Consider the following 17,708-nt stretch of genomic DNA (forward strand, 5'->3'; position numbering starts at 1 on the left):
TTTGCTGGTTTTGTGACCTGTTTCTGAGAGGTGTGATATCAAAGAATTGCAGATCACCTAGGAAGTATTCAAGATGATATTATGTTGTTTTGGACAAATCTGTCAAGTATATGTTAAACATGTACTGCGTTTACAAGTATCCAAAAAAATTCTACTGTAACTTTTTCTTCAAACTTGGAATAATAATTTATCCCTTGTAGAAATACTTGCTTCAGGCAAAATTGTGACTCTTAAGTAGATGGAATATGATGTGTTTGAGAAGAGGTGTATATCATAGCCCAAATAACCTATTTAAACAAGTGAAAAACTTAAAAAAATGCTCTGAAATTCTTTCTTCTCTCTCTATATTTTCCCAATAGCATCTCTTTTATCAATACCCTTGATCCTAAACTCTGCGAGCCTTCCCAGATGTGAGTGAACCATCAATCTATCCTTAACAGGAGGTCATTGCCATCTCTATTCTGACATATGCTTCTTTCAGAATTGCATTAGGCTATGATACACGTGCATGTGCCCCCTGCCATAGTGGGGACATTCTAGGGATGTGTGGATTTCTCATAAATGTCTCCTTTCTATCCCATGTCCCTCATTTTTGTGTAGATCCATCCCCTAGATGGCTGAGGAATCCAATGACATCCCAGACCATCAGGGAACAGCTATCTGACCCCACTTAAAAACACTCAGAAAAACAAAAAGTAAAAGCATTGGACTCTCAATAATGTCTTACCAATTAATTTCTGATGTATGCTTTTGTACTACATCTATGATTATGGAGTTGATTTCTAAATTGATCCTAGTAATATGTAGGCTGATGAGACTCAATATGAGATTTAACTAGCATAACATAGTCTATTCCACAAGAAAAGATATGTATTGCAGTTCAAAGGCATGGCAACAACCTTGGAAAGATTATCTCTCTTATTCACCCATATTGTTGCTTCCATCAAAATTTCTATCTCATTTAGATAATACCATGAAGGAGCTGTGAAAGTATAGCTTCAGTCGGATCTGATAAAGCTGATGCCAATATGTGAAATTATTTACACACACACCCACCCACACATCTATATATGTAGACGTATATATGTAGGTGTATAATAGTATATACATACATATATGCATGTGTTTGGTTTTCTTCACATACTGACATCACAGATCATATTAAGCTTTTTTAATGCATTGTGATCATGCCCAGATCGGGCTGCATATATATCTGCTGTGATTATTTGACCTCATACATTGAACATTGATACACTATGATGACAGTAACGTCATTGAATTGCATCCATATTATTGAGAGATCAATATTGAAATAAGATCATTGTGATTGCTCAGAACACAATCGAGCTAGCATTGAATATGAGCGCCCAGAATAATATTGGGCCTGCCGTGATATCACCCAGATTAAAGTCCAGGCCTTTACAAGTGTAATGTTCTTGACATATATTAATTGAGTTTAGTTATAATCAAATCATATCTACATAGGGACATGACCCTACATACCATGTAGAGTCATGTATCTACGGAGATATGTCTATTCCTTCTAATATATATATTGAATCAATGCAATGGAGAACATATCAATTACAAGGCAATATTACTATCTGTTGCATCTGCCATAACCAGCGATTATCTCTTCTACATCTTGCAGTCACCACAAATTGGAGATTGTTAGTATTGTGCTATATAAATTATAGAACATAAACATTATATATATATATCCTTGTAGTCATATGATTGCAGAACTGTAGAATTCATTAGTACTCAAATCAGTGAATCTCTGATAACTGATTTATAAATAAAATTAGAACTCACAGATCTTATAATCCTTAACATGGTATCAAAGCCAGGTTTGTAGATAGAGTCTAAAGCAAGTTGTGAAATCTTAAAACCTCTGAAGCATAATCATTGTGAACGGAAGTTAGAAGATAGATTCAATGGAACATCAAACTTCGTATCCTAGAGAATACAAATAATGGTTGTTCTTAGAGAACTTGAATTAGAGGAATATGTGGAAAATGCCAAAACTATGCCTGAAAATGAACTAGACAAAACTATATGGAAGAGGCATAACAATAGCGATGAAAATTATAATAGATGCTGTAAAATATCACATTCTTCCATCTATAGCAAAATCTACAACTGCACATGAGATGTTCATGACTATTTAGTATGCTTATGAAATCAACAATACAAGCAAAATGCTTACCTTGAAACAATTACTTTTTTATATTAAGATGAATAAAGGAGAAACAATCACTTAATACTTCGTAAGAATGTTAGAGTTGAAAGATCAGCTCTCAACTTTTGTAACTAGTATAGATGATCAAGAACTATCATTAATAGCTCTTAAAGGGTTGTCAAGTATATGGGAATCTTTTGTTCAAGGAATTAGTGCATGTCCTAACTTTCCAAAATTTGATCAACTTAAGAATGACTTCACTCAGAAAGAATCATGGTTGATTACAAGAGGGATCATTCCTAATAAAGAGGAGGAAATCCAAGCTTTACATCCGAACTCAAACAATAAAAAGAAGAGGCATTTCAAAAGGAAAAGAGGAAAGAAAAATCAGAGCTACAAGAAAAGATATTTATCAAAAGTTCAATGCTACAAATGTGACAAATTTGGACATACATGTATTGTCCAAAAAGAAAGAAAACCCTTGCTAGCACATTGAATTCAAGGAATCTGAAATCTCTCTCTTTTTCGTTGCTTTATCAAGTGAGATATACAATAATAAGAATGCCTAGATAATTGATAGTGGAGCATCTGGACACATCATTGGTTTTAAAGATCAATTCAAAGCCTTTGAAGGACACTCAACTGAAGAAGTCAAAATAGGAGATAACTCCACTTATCCTGTGAAAGGAATTGGGACCTGTTCAACTCAATTGAAAATATGGAGTTAATCTTGAACTGAAAGTTGTTCTACTTGTACCTAGCATCAAGCGAAAACTAGTCTCTATTAAGCGAAACGAAGGATACCGGGTCACCTACAAGAAGATAAGGTCCTATCTTGGCCTAAGAATTCAAATATTAGGAATGCAATATCTATAGAACTTAGAGATGGAAGCTTGTATAAATTTTGCAACTCTCAAAACCTAGCCTTGAATCACAAAGTTGTAAAAACTAATGAGATTTGATGGACAAGACTAGGCCATCTTGATTTCTGTGCTCTACCCTCTATAGAGAAGATTGTGAAAGGCATACCTAACCTAAAATCTGAAGATGATGGAACATGCAAAGGCTATGCATTAGGAAAGAACTCCAAAACGTCCTTTCCTCATGAACATAAATCAAAGATTGTACTTGAACAGATTCATACTGACTTGTGTGAACCAATGTCAATACCTTCCTTAGGGGGATACTAGTATTATATCATCTTTGCCAATGATTATTCCAAGAAAACTTGGATCTATTTCCTAGAACTAAAAGAATCAAATGAAGTTCAATCAAAATTCAAAGCGTTCAAAGCCCTAGTTGAAAACAAAACTAGGAAAAAAATTAAAATTCTAAGATCTGACAATGAAGGAGAGTACATTTTTGAAAACTTTAAATAATTCTACATATCTGTTGGGATCAAGAGGTAGTGTACAGTACCATATAATCCTCAACAAAATGAATTAGTAGAAAGGAAGAACAAAACCATCATTGAAGCAGCCAAAACTATGATGCATGATCAAAATCTTCACATAACATTTTAGGCCGAAGCCTCGAATGCAATAGTATACATTCAGAACAGATGCCCTCATTCAATCCTAGAGAATGTAACACTTGAAGAAGTCTTCTCAAGAAACAAACCTGATCTAAGATACTTAAGAATCTTTGGATGTCTTGTATCTTGAAGAAGTCTTCTTAGGAAACAAACCTGATCTAAGTAACTTAAGAATCTTTGGATGTCCTGTATATATTCATATTCCTAAAGAGAAGAGAACTAAACTAGAGCCCTCTAGAAAGAAAGGCATATTTGTTGGCTATAGTGAATCTTCCAAAGCCTACAAAGTATACGTACTAGGGTCAAGGACAATTGAAATGAGTAGAGATGTTAAGTTTGGAGAAGATGTTGCATATAAAAATTCTAAGAACATAGAAGAACCAAATGCTGAATCCATCCTAGAGTTAGATGAAAATTCTCAAATTGAGAGGGAGAATTGTACAGAACATCATGGATCCACAACACCTAATTCTGAGAATGATTCAAATCCACCCAACAAGAAAAGACCACTATGGGCAAGGAAAATGTTTGAAGAAAACAATGTGGCTCCTGATGAAATCTTTAGAGAAAGTAAGAAAACGAGAAGCCACTCATGTTATGCCACTCATATAAATAAGCCCGCTCAATCAGAACCTTTAGATGTTGAAAGTCTTAAAATCTCAAGCCTAGAAAGATGTCATGATTGAGGAATACAAATCCATACTAAAAAAATGATGTTTGGGATATTGTTCCAAGACCTAAGAATAAATATGTTGTCTCCTCTAAATAGTTATTCAAAATCAAACAGGCAGCTGATGGTAGTATTGAAAAACACAAAGCTAGATTTGTAGCCAGAGGGTTCTCTCAAAAAACTAGAATTGATTATGAAGAAACCTTCGCACTTGTTGCTTAATAAAAATCTGTTAGAACCATTATTGCTATTGCTGCATCCAAAGGGTGGAAGAAACATCAAATGGATGTAAAGGAAACATTCTTAAATGGTGTTATAGATGAAGAAGTATATCTAGAACAACTAGAAGGTTTTGTCATTCATGATAGAAGCTCACATGTATGTAAATTAAAGAAAGCGTTCTACAAGCTCAACAAGCTCGTAGGGCATGATATGAGAGGATAGATAACTATCTAATCAAACTAGGGTAGTTGAGATATGAAGAAGATCCTAATATATACTTCAAAGAATTAGAGGGAGACATGCTAATACTTGTTCTTTATGTTGATGATCTTCTAATAATAGGGCAAGACCATCTTAAAGTGTAAACAAGGCCTTACATCTGAATTTGAAATGAAAGATCTAGGTCTCTTACACTACTGCTTCGGATTAGAAGTATGGAAAAAGGAAGACTAGATTTTTCTAAATCAAGCCAAATATACCACTGACATATTAAGCAAATTTGACATGATGGATTGCAAACCGTAGTCTACACCTATGTAGACAAATCTTCATAAACTCAAAAGTGAAGCATATGAATCTAAATCTACACACCCTACATACTATAGACAGATAATTGGATCTCTAATGTACTTGGTGAATGCTCACCTTGATATCTGTTATGCAACAAATGCATTAAGTTAGTTCATGTGTGAACCTAAGAAGATCCATCTCATGGAAGCAAAGCCCATTTTGAGATATTTATGTGGCACTATATGAAAATGTTGAGTTACAACTTCAAGGGTATTTGGATTTTGACTGGGCCAACAATGATATTTATAGGAAAAGCATTGCAGGATGTTGCTTTAGTGTTGAGTCTACTATGATATTTTGGTTAGCAGGAAACAATCTATAGCTGCTCAAAGTTCCACTGAAATAGAACACATAGCCATCGCTATGAGAACTCGAGAAGCTGTATAGTTAAGGAAGCTATTGGTTGGACTATTTGGGAAGCTCTTGAATCCTAGAGTTATACATTGTGACAATCAAAGCTGCATTAAACTACCAGTGAATCTAGTCTTCCGTAACAAATCCAAGCACACATTAGAGATATGGTGGACAGAAATTTTATCAAGTTGGTATATATCAGCACTGAAGAGTTGAATGTCAACATATTTACCAAACCTCTTGCAAAATTACAAGTGGAATATTTCTGAGGTAAACTTGGTATGACTAAGATGTAATTGCAACTCTTGAGATTAAGTCTCAGTTTTTATATATATATATATATATATATATATATATATATATATTCTTTTGTGTTAAGAGTTACTATTGTGCACATGTGTATTGTTTTATGAAAGGTGAAGATCTTTCAATTGTGTGTAAGGTCTCTATTGTAAGGTAGACTATATAGAATTGTTGTCCCGGAATGTGCTAAAATCATGATAACAATAATGTCATGATTGACTACATTGAGTTGTTGGCCCGGAATGAGCCGGAAATCATGATACTACTTGTGTTTTAGTTTCTTGATCTATTATCATGATAGACAACTTTAGTCCCAGAGTGAGCCGGAGATCATGATACTTGTTAAAAATTAAAACTATATTGTTTTTTGAGATCAAGATTGATTATTTGATAGACTATGTTCTTGTCCCGAAATGTGCTGGAAATTAGATAGTCTATATTCATAAAAGGATATACTTGTTGATAAGCATTATTTGATGCAAACTTGAATATGAGATTATTGAGATTGAGAAATTGATCATATTCTCCCTCATTATGAGGGAGTATTAAAGTATAGCTTCAGTTGGATCTGATAAAGCTGATGCCAATATGTGAAACATATTTACACACACACATGTATATGTATATGTATATACATACATATAAGGGTTTGATTTTCTTCACATACTGGCATCACAGATCAGATTAAGCTATTTAATGCATTGTGATCATGCCCATATTGGGCTGCATATGTGTGTGTGTGTGTGTGCGCACGCGCGTGTGTGCATGCTGTGATTATTTTATCTCATACATCGAGCATTGATACACTATGATAACATGACAGTAATGTCATTGGGTTGCATCCATATTATCGACAGATCAATATTGGAATAATATCATTGCGATCGCTTAGAACACGATTGGGCTTGCATTGAATATGAACACCCAGATTAATATCGAGCTTGCCTCTATATCGCCCAGTGTAATGTTCTTGACATATATTAATTGAGTTATAATCAAATCATATCTATAGAGGGACATGACCCTACATACCATGTAGAGTCATGTCTCTACGTAGATATGTCGATTCCTTCTTATATATATATATATATATATATATATATATATATATATATATATATATTGAATCAATGCAATGGAGAACATATCAATTACAAGGCAATATCACTATCTATTGCATCTGCCATTACCAGCGATTATCTCTTCTATATCCACAGTCACCACAAATTGGAGATTGTTAGCATTGTGCTATATAAATTACAGATCGGAATATCAGAGGAATGCAAACATTATATATATATATATATATATATATATATATCCTTGTAGTCATATGATTGCAGAACTATAGAATTCATTAGTACTCAAATCAGTGAATCTCTGATAGCTGATTTATAAATAAATTAGAACTCTATCACAAATCTTATATTCGTTTACAAGAGCAAACATTTTCTAAATGAGAAAGAGATAAAATTTAAAATTACAAATTGTTATTCTCTAAGACCCATTTAGAGGTTTTCTCCAAATTCAGATCCTATCAGTTGGACCACACTCTTGAATACAGTTTCATTAACTTACAGAAAAAGTTTATTGTGACATTTGGCAAGTTATAATTAAATGGGAAGCCTTTATTAAGAGTCCAATTTTTTGCTTCAAACATTTATAGGGTTTGAAGGACTTTAGGAGCTTAATTAAAAGCAACTTATGAAACATGGCTTGCACCTTGAAGATCATTTTATTCTCAAAAATAATAATTTGGGCTTCATGGTGGGTCCCTCCTCTAATTAAAAAAGTAAACAATAATCATTTTGGGCCACCATTTGTGGAATAACAGTTATTTTATACAGAAATAGACAACCACATCCTTTGGGATTTTTGTTGTAATTTCTTAATTTTATATATGTAAATTGACAATTTAAGCAACATAACATGAGATTTATTAATTTGTTTGTTCACTCTTTTGTGAAATCTTATTGCGGCTCTAGTATCATGTAATAAGGTTCTATAATGTGAATGATGAATGGTTTCTCAATGATATGAATATCTGGAAAAATAATCTTTTTTAAAAATCCCTCTATTTTTTAATTAGCCATCCTTTGCTAACCCATAAAAGAATGAGCTCCCAAAAATGTCACAGAAAATATGTGCCATGCTGTCCCCACCCTAGAAACATGGCATAACATAGGAAAACAAAAGTTGGAGAGCTTGAAATGTCATCTTCTGACATTCTTCCAAAAACATCCCAAAAGGACTCAATTGGTATTTATTTCATCCTTCTTGCTAATGATCCTTAACAAAGAATATGCTGTAAATGTGATTAATGCTATGTGAAATACATGCTATAGTTCCCTGTGCTTTCATCATTGTGAAGCTAAACATTTAACAAGGCAAGCTCTCTTGAGGAATAGGGTATGAGAAGTGGCGAGTCATAAGGAAAGGTATACAGTATGCTTGTATGGGTAGACACAATTTCATTCTAAGAATCTGAATTGTATGTTTTCCATGCAATTCTAAAATATAATGCTTTTGATATGTAGTAAATGCATGATATACAAGCTAAAGTTCTTATAAAACTTTAATGAACAATCTTCTTACTTATTTTGTACAGTTAAGTCAAAGTTGATTTTCATACTAAATATATAGTATTGTGAAAAAAATTAGGCGCATGTTTTTAGAGTTGCAAATCTTTGGTGTGAAAGAGGATTAATTGTCCCTAAAAATTTAAAAATACAATGTAGCACAAGGAAACAATAGAGAAAATGTCTTTAATGAGAATTTCCATTTGATGCAAATTGCAACACAGTGGAACACAAAGAAATCAACTAGATAAAGGAATGAAAGACCCAAATCCAAAAGGCTGGGATAAAATTGATTGTGTTTTTGTGTGCTCATTTGGTAAATCAATTGGTAAAAAATCATTATATTCATGATGAGCTCAAAGAGAATAATTTACAAAGGATATCAAATCGATTGCAAGTTGGAGATTATGCAATGGGCGCACAATTATCGAGGTTGAGGAAACCCTCACAGCTCATAAAATTTGGCTGCAGTTAACTCTTGCAGTGGTTATCATGGAAGTTTGCATACAAATTTGCTAAAGGTGTGTCACAGAAGATAAATTATCAAAGGTTGTTGACATTTCCATCTTTTTGTAGAAATGTTGGTGAGCAAGCTCCTCTCTAGTATCTATTTCTAGTCGCTTCTCCTATTAAAGACTCAAGTGTATTATGTTTCATACAATGTGCTTGGTTGTTGGGATTGTAATGTCCCCAATTTTTAATGTAATAATTAAATTTAATTAATTAATTAACTCGTCTCAGAATTTAAATAATATAAGAAAAAGACCTTTAATTAGTTACTTTAATTAATTAATATGGGGCTCAAATTAATATTTGTATTTCTGGTTCCGATTGATTTAATATATCTCGGACCTATATTTATTTTAGTTTCCGTCGGCTATCTTTGTACTATTACGAGGTAGTTGGTAAATACTTGCTTGATATTAACCGAGACCGAAAGGTCAATATATAAAAGAATGAGATGATGTTTCCTTAGGAAATGATCATAAAGAATATAAACATTCTATTCTAGAGAAAGCAAAAAACGAAAGCAAACTAAAGCTTAAGATATTTACAAGAGATAACCATTAACTAATAATAGGCGACTTTATCTATTATTGTAATACCCTCCCTTAATGGTTAATCTATCTAACACACTAAGTTGTCTTCTGAATTTGACAAACTTATCAGGACCAAGAGGCTTGGTGAGAATGTTTGCAGTTTGATTTGTGGTAGGAACATATTGCAAATCTATAGTCCCGTCTTCAACCAACTATTGTATGTAATGACAATGAACATTCACATGCTTGGTTCGTTCATGGAAGACTAGATTCCATGCTAACTTGATAACACCTTTGTTATCAAAAAATAGAGTAGTTGGTCCTGTTGGTGACATCTGCATATTCCCAAGCATCCGACGAAGCCAAATAGCTTCACATCTTGTCTTAACAGTCCCTCTATATTCAGCCTCTGTAGAAGAGAGATAAACTGTTTGTTGCTTCTTATTGGTCCATGTGATTGTACCAGAGCCCAAATTGAACACATATCCAAATGTTGACTTTTTATCATCAACAGAGCTTGCCCAATTTGAATTTGTGAACCCACTGAGTTTAGGATTAGAAGTTCAAGAGTACAGAAGTCCATAATCTGAAGTGCCCTTCACATAATGAAGCACATGCTCTGCTGCCATCCAATGATTATCCTTAGGAGCTGTCATAAAGCGTGAAGTATAGTTGACTGCGAAGCTGATCTCAGGCCTAGTAGCAGAGAGGTAGATGAGGCTGCCTACTAGTTGCTTTTATGTAGTATCATCAACAGAAGGAGAATCAAACTTTGTTGATAACTTGAGACCTTTCTCTATAGGTGTAGATGCAGGTATGCAATCCTGCGTTCTGAATTTGTCTAATAGGGCCCTAGCATATTTGGACCGAGAGATGAATATACCAAAAGATTGTTGCCAAGCTTCAACACCTAGGCAATAATGCACAAGCCCAAGGTTAGTCATATCAAAAGGCTGGCATAAATTATGTTTAATTCCTTGAATCAAAGATGCCAAATTGTCGGTGATGATCAAATCATCTACATAAATAACTAGAAGGATGATGTCACTGTTAGTAGTCTTGATGTATAGATTTGAGTCTGAAGAACTCCTCTTGAAGCCTTGATCACTAAGGTAGTTATCAATCTTGATGTACCATGCCTAAGGGGTCTGCTTCAAGCCATAGAGAGCTTTTACCAATCGAAGAACCTGATGGTCTTTACCATCAACCTTGAAATTAGGAGGTTGCGTCATGTAGACCTCTTCATGAAGATCACCATTCAGGAAAGCACTCTTGACGTCCATCTGATGGACCTTCCAACCAAATTGTGTTGCCATGGCTAGGACTAATCTAATGGTGCTCATCTTTGTAGTAGGAGCAAAGGTCTCCTCATAATCAATGCCTTGACGTTGAGAAAAGCCCTTCTCCACTAAATGAGCTTTGTACTTGTCCAAAGTACCATCTAATTTGTATTTGATTTTGTAGACTTATTTGCAGCCAATGGATTTCTTCCTTGGTGGAAGAATATAAAGGACCTAGGTGTTGTTCTTTAGCAGGTTCTAATGTTTAGATGTCATGGCCTGTTTCCACTCTAGAATTCCTTTAGCCTCAGAATATGTTTGAGGTTCAAACACACTGTGAATATTGGCCATAAGAGCAAAGTTAACATAATCTGTAGTTTTTCTCTTTTTTCGAGCAGTTCTCCCATCAATGAGCTCATCATGATGAAGATCAGGCAGTGTCTTAGCCCACCATTTAGGCCGGATAGGAAAATGACCAACAATAGTACTAGGAGATGCTTGATTAGCAGGATCCTCATCAGAAGAAGTTGGATCAAACTCGGGTGAAGCATCTATGAAGCATCTACAAAGTGAGGTGATCTTGCAGGAGAAGCCGAAGGTGTCTATACAGGTATAATTGGAATAATTGGAGTTGTAGGAGCTACTGGAGCCCTCCCATCAGGTGGGCCTAATGGAAGCCGAACTCCCAAATCATGAGCCATCATAGGCTGGTCTGCTGGATCAGGAACAGGAGAAACAAGCACGAATGATCCTCATTGCTCATCAAAGACATCACGACTGTAGATGAGATGAGATGTCTCAACATCAATCAGGCGGTAGGCTTTGTGAAGACTGTTATATCCAGCAAGCATCAATTTTTGACTCTTGGCATCCAACTTGGTGCGTGAAGTATTAGGGATCCAAACAAAAGCAAGAGAGCCAAAAACCTTCAGGTGACTGATTCTAGGCTTGCGACCTGACCAGGCCTCTTCCAGAGTTGTACCTTTGACCGGCATTGTGGGTGGCCGATTCAACAGATAAACTACAATGTTAATTGCTTCTGCCCAAAACTACTTCGGAACATGTCTGTGTTCGAGCATGGAAGGAGCCATCTCGGTGATTGTCCTATTCCTATTCTGTTGTGGCATGTAGGGTGTGGTTAACTGGCATTTGATGCCATGTGTATCCAAGAAGCTGGAAAAAGCATTAGAACGAAATTTCCCCCCATTATCTGATCTAAGAGTAATAATAGATTTCCTAGACTCTTTTTCAACTAAGGGTTTAAACTTTTAAAATACAGTAAATGCATCTGATTTCTTTTTAAGGAAATACAACCACATTTTTTTAATGAAATCATCTACAAACAACAAAAAATACCTAGACCCAAGAACAGAAGGAGTGGCCATAGGGCTGTAGATATCGGCATGAACATGATGAAGTACCTGAGAAGCTCGCCAAGAATCGCCACTTGTGAAAGGTGTGCGATGTTGCTTCCCAGCCTGGCATGCGTTACAAACTCTCAAGTGTTGAGCTTGAATCTTTGGCAAGCCAAGAACAAGCTCATCCCAAGCAAGCTGTGAGAGATAATGAACATTTAAGTGCCCATATCGCTGATGCCAAAGTGTGCTGACAGAAGATTGCCGAGCAGCCATAGCTAAGTGTAATATCCCTTTCTGGATATTTACTTAAACCCTTGATATAAAACTTATAAATTTTAAACTGAACAGTAAACCAGTATTTGATATAAATTCCAGAACTTAAATTGACTATATAACTAGCAGATATGCATATGAGAAAACCCATAAAAGTTTGTTTATTTCCTCCAATATTCAGAAGTACAAATTTAAACCAGCAATGAATACAAATAGTTGCCAAATAAGTTAATAACGATACTGTATTATACATCAGCAATACAATAACACGCAAAAATTCAGAAAATTGCATCTCATAAACAGAAATAATAGTCAGCTTGACAATATAGATAAAACTTGAAAGAAGGCTAGGTTTGTCTCCAACCTCCAAATGTTTCTTCAAGGGTTTGCGTCCTCAAAGAGATAACGGAAAACTGTTTCCAGCTTCCAAATTAATAGTTGTTTTAAATATTATAATCTTCATAACTTCCCATGAGGAGCCTGTTGTACCTTTATCATTTTTCCCAATGTGATGCATGCTCTTTTAAGCAATGTGGGATAAAGCACCTTTTTGTCCTTTAGTCACTTAAGTGAACACAGTACCCTTTTAAATAAAGTGACAAGTTAAATGAACTTTAATAGTCACTTAGTCAGTAAACCATATAATCATCAAAGATTAAAATAGTTGACCAAATAAACTCAAATAAGCACATGCAATAGCTCGTTGGAAAGCTCTCGGTGAGACGCTTCCAAACCAACACTGAGGTACCGAATATACTGTGCTCTATTTACTTACTAAAAATAGAAAGCATTCGGATAACCTGCCAAAACTGCTCTGATGGGTTTGAAACTAGAAATATCTAGGCCAAACCTCGAACTGAACCCCGTAAAGAACCTTTTCGCCCCTGAAACCTAGGCGAAGTGAACTGACAACACATAATTATAATGTCCAAGAAAAAAGAGACATTACAAAGCCTCCCTTCTCAAAGATTGCTTGCCCTCAAGCAATCCACTCATACCTGCAGAAACCAAATGCCAAGATCCCATACTTGCCTTGAGAATGAGCTTCTACACCTCAACCGATGTATCCCGGCATGCATCTTCCCTAACTCAGAATGGTGAAACAGTACAATAGGAATCAATGCGCCAAATAACTGAATTCCAGGATCCCAAGGCTCACCATTAAGGGACACCAACTACCATTTGCTGCTGCCTTGTGTACTAATACCTTCAGTTAGAATGAATGCCTCACTCCATGAGTGACCTTGTGAGTCTCTACTGTCAAGTGAAGATGGGAGTTTGATAATATACCAATATCTGCCCCAAGATGATAACAACCAAATTCTCCCCCTAGCTTCTCGATAAAAGGCAATACATAGGGGTGCTCCACTTGGATCCCAAATGAGATCTCATACGGTGTCTGGGATATCACTGACTAAGTCTTGTAATGTCTATACCCTTGTACCACCGTACCGCTCCTGTAGTACTTGTATTGATGACAATGACAGATTTGACCAATCTGACTCCACCACTATATCACCTTGGTGAAAACGAAGTAATCCTGATCTTTGGAACTCTGATATGTCAAAAGGCTGAAACACACAGATCATAACCTTGTGACTGTGTAACAACACAACACAATCCACTAGATGTAAGTTACTATTAACATTCGGATTCCCAATCACCCAATCAACATGATCCTGGATGAAGGTGTGGTTGGTGAATCACCAACATCATGAATGCTCACACTGTCTTCAATATATTGCTGGATAAAAAATGTAGATGCCTCATGTGGGATGTAGGATAGTGTGTGTTCTCCCTACTCATTTGCAAATAACTCATTGACCCTTGATGGCCAAATAGAATCAATGAAAATATTACAATCATACATAGGCAATTCACTGATAACTGAAGGCCGTGGCCATCTCATAAGAGCTGGGTGATAAATCACTAGGTAAGCTGAAAAATCCCTCAAAGCAAGCCAAGGATAAATCTAAACTTCCTACTCCACCATAAGTACCCTTGCTCATGTCAAAGTCTTCATAAAAGGAAGGTTCACCATTAATTGAGATCCCTGAATTATCCTTGCTTGTTGTATCACTAACCATGAGCTCATGTGAAAATGTACAGTTGCTGTCATAAAAATAGAATTTCTAGATTCATCAACTTGCTGGTCCATAGAACTTTTCTCATTATGGAAAGTCTCAAACAGGAAATACGTGATTGAATTACATTGTTTGCTTTCACAGTCACCCAGTTTATGAATTTCTTCAATGATTTGTGTGATTTCTTGTGCCCTTGAACCATGGTTACCTTCTTCATAAGTGGCTGCCTCACTTGTTTGATTTTTAGCTTTGTGGATGGAGTACTGTGTTAAACTCAATTGAAGGTATAGCTCATCTACCTCACTTTCCTTATCCCTCCCAAATTTTATAGCTAGATCTCTATCCATTAATAGTTACAAGTACTCATATTTTATCATTTTCAAAGTTTCAAAAATAGCATGTAAGAGAGGACTTGTAACACCACATACACTACCATGTCTCTCTTCTATCACAATCTTCCACATGAGATCCTCAACCAATTTGGAAGAATCATCCATCCTCGTCAACACTTGGACAATCTTGTCCTCTTTGACCAAAAGCATATCCAATAAGTCAAGGAGTGATAATGGTTTTTGACCATCTCCTTCGAACACAAGTGGGCTGCTCTTCATAGAATTTCTTGATTTTTCATCACCTAGGTAACAACGTTTTCAGATGTCCTCTAACTCAACGCGTGCTATATCATCTATCCTATCAACATTGCGGTCCATTTGTTCCTCCTCAAAATTGGGCATAATTTTCAGCCTAGTATCACCATAAAATTCATCCAATTTAATTTCCATGTCACCCAATAAGATGCTGGTGTTTTCCATATCTAAATAAGATGGGGAGTTGCCAATGTTGATAGTTTGGTCAACTCTTCTACTTGGGCCATCAATATGCTCATCAAAAAGACTAGTGTAAATAGCTCCATTAGATACTTTTGTCTCCCAATTACTTGTTAATATACTTGTGCCATTATTAGTACTACTATCAATTTGATTGATATCTTCTCTATGCAATTTTTTGTAATTGTCCTCTGCAAAGAGATCTCGAGCCAATTCATAGTATTTTTTTCTTATCATATCCCTCTTGTTTTGCAACTCTAGCTGAAAGTCCATATATTCTATGAAGGGTAATTCTTCCTGAATTTGTGGAGGGAATTTGTTGTACTCATTATATATCCTCATTATTTCAGTCCTCATATTGGATTGGAAATTTTGGGCTAATTGTTGTTGTGATTTGACAATGTCCTTCTTGATCCTTGAACCTTTCTTATGTCTAACTGGGTTCTTTCTTTACGTATGAGAAAACTTCCAAGTAGCCTGCAAATGACCAGCAGATATTTTATTTCTCCAAATTTGTCTCTAGTGGAGACCTAGTAAATTTTGCGTAGGATGTAGTGAGCTTTCCAAAGTCTGTAATAAGCTGTAATAATTCTCGAAGTCCCTCTTAGCTGTAATCCGTTTCAAATGTGTGACTAGTGCAACTCCATAACCTTTGGAACGCCCTGTAATTGTGTCTACCATGACCTTTGCACTCTTAACTGATGGATATCGACTTGGAAAGCTTCCTGCAGAAGAACATCATTCACCTTAGGAGCCAAATCTCCAACAAATATGGAATGGCCACCACTATTTCCTCCAGAACCAATACTTTTTATTTTGATGCCGAGTGAGGGGTGTTTGCCTGCATCCAACAACAATGTAACCAATGCTGCACTCCCTCTAATTTTCCTATCTCGCTCATGTTTGCTGCCCTGACTAAAGAATGGATGCAGCTAACCCGTGGAGGAGAAAGACCTTTGTACTAGTCTATACTGAGGAGAAACAAAATTATGTGAAGTTCCACTTAGCAAATTTCGTCAAACAGTTGATAGATATCCTAGTTCTTAAGTTATACATTGTTGAGACAGATTTACTCCAGAACATGAACCATATGTGTTACGGGTTTTGAATATAATGCAACAATCTCCAGAGAATGTCAATATTGTATTTCATTACCCCCATGTACGACAGGCATGGCTATGTTAAATCTATAATGACCTCTGCTTGATTAATGTTAAAATATTGAGCAAAGAATTGTCCAGAATTTCATCAAAGAGTTTGTCATACAACCATTACCTAAGACTCACGTGCTGTTATTCCAATTCTTTGCTATCATTCAGTTAAAGTCAAGAACATACCAAACCAAATGCCAATACTTTCAATGTAAATTGGGTCTTGAAGTTGAATACAAACTTGACACAACTTAATATTACCACTGTGATTTCCCCTCCTGGGATATTAAGAAAAAATGCATGTGATTCCACTGTAGTAAACTTGACTAATTTCAATAACATAACTTTGAAACTGTAACTAGGTAATTGCGTCAAACAGTTCTCATTCAACCATCATATGCTTTATTTACCAAATTTACTATATAATCCCAATTCATTGTTTATAAATTTATACATTGGGAGAGGTTGAGTTTAAGCAATAAGCAGTTATACATTCCATTAAGAAAGTTCAGACTGAGTTTGGCATTCAAGAGTTATATCAATCCAATAATCAGTGAAACAATGAAACCTCCTTGTGTTGTGAATATAACAATAACATTCCAGAGAGAAACTCTAAATGTGTAGGAAGGCAAGAAAGACAGACCCGAACTATCTGTTATGTGTATATATGTAACTCCAGAGTGCTATAGGAAACACGTCCAAAGTCCCTCTAACTTGATAATATGGATGTTGATAATTATATCTTGGACTTAGGATCCCTCGCAACCTGCCATTAATACCAGTATACTGCCGACTGCCAATCACTTGTTGGGAACTAATGCTGAAGGTAACCTGTCCTCTACAGTGATTGTGGATGAAGAGAATGAGTCTGTACGTAGTCACTGTGAATGGCACGAGGGATTTTCGTATCACATTCACCCATTTATTCTACCTAATGGTAGGAACATCACCCGACAATCTCCACTCCCGTGAAATACTTTGTTAACCTTGGCCCTTGGCTTCCACATCTTGTACTGAAGGATACTGCTTTACATGGTATAAAATAGGACTTGGAATCTCCCCCTTCTACCAAACTGTCGATTGTAACTTCCAGTCCATACCTTCATTGCACGAGTCATCTGTGGTTTCTTACGATGTTAAGTCCTAGTTCTTGTAACCGTCCCTCCTCTGAACCAACTCTCTTCCTATGCAATACCCAGATGATGGCTAAAACCACTCACGTGAGCTCCAGCAAAATGCAGAGGTTATAGAAAAATTGTATGTTGTAGCAACCTGAGCATT

At 35.7% G+C, this 17,708-nt stretch overlaps 1 protein-coding gene across 4 annotated transcripts in view; it reads left to right on the forward strand.

Moving 5' to 3' along the window:
- LOC149566983 (serine/threonine-protein kinase GRIK2-like) overlaps positions 1 to 17,708 on the forward strand; it is a 177,084-nt gene that overhangs the window by 119,752 nt on the left and 39,624 nt on the right. The window lies entirely within an intron of this gene.

This window comes from Cupressus sempervirens, chromosome 3 (genome assembly GCF_028749045.1).
Source record: "Cupressus sempervirens isolate cs-2001-9-10 chromosome 3, ASM2874904v1, whole genome shotgun sequence".
In the NCBI taxonomy this organism is placed as follows: Eukaryota; Viridiplantae; Streptophyta; class Pinopsida; order Cupressales; family Cupressaceae; genus Cupressus; species Cupressus sempervirens.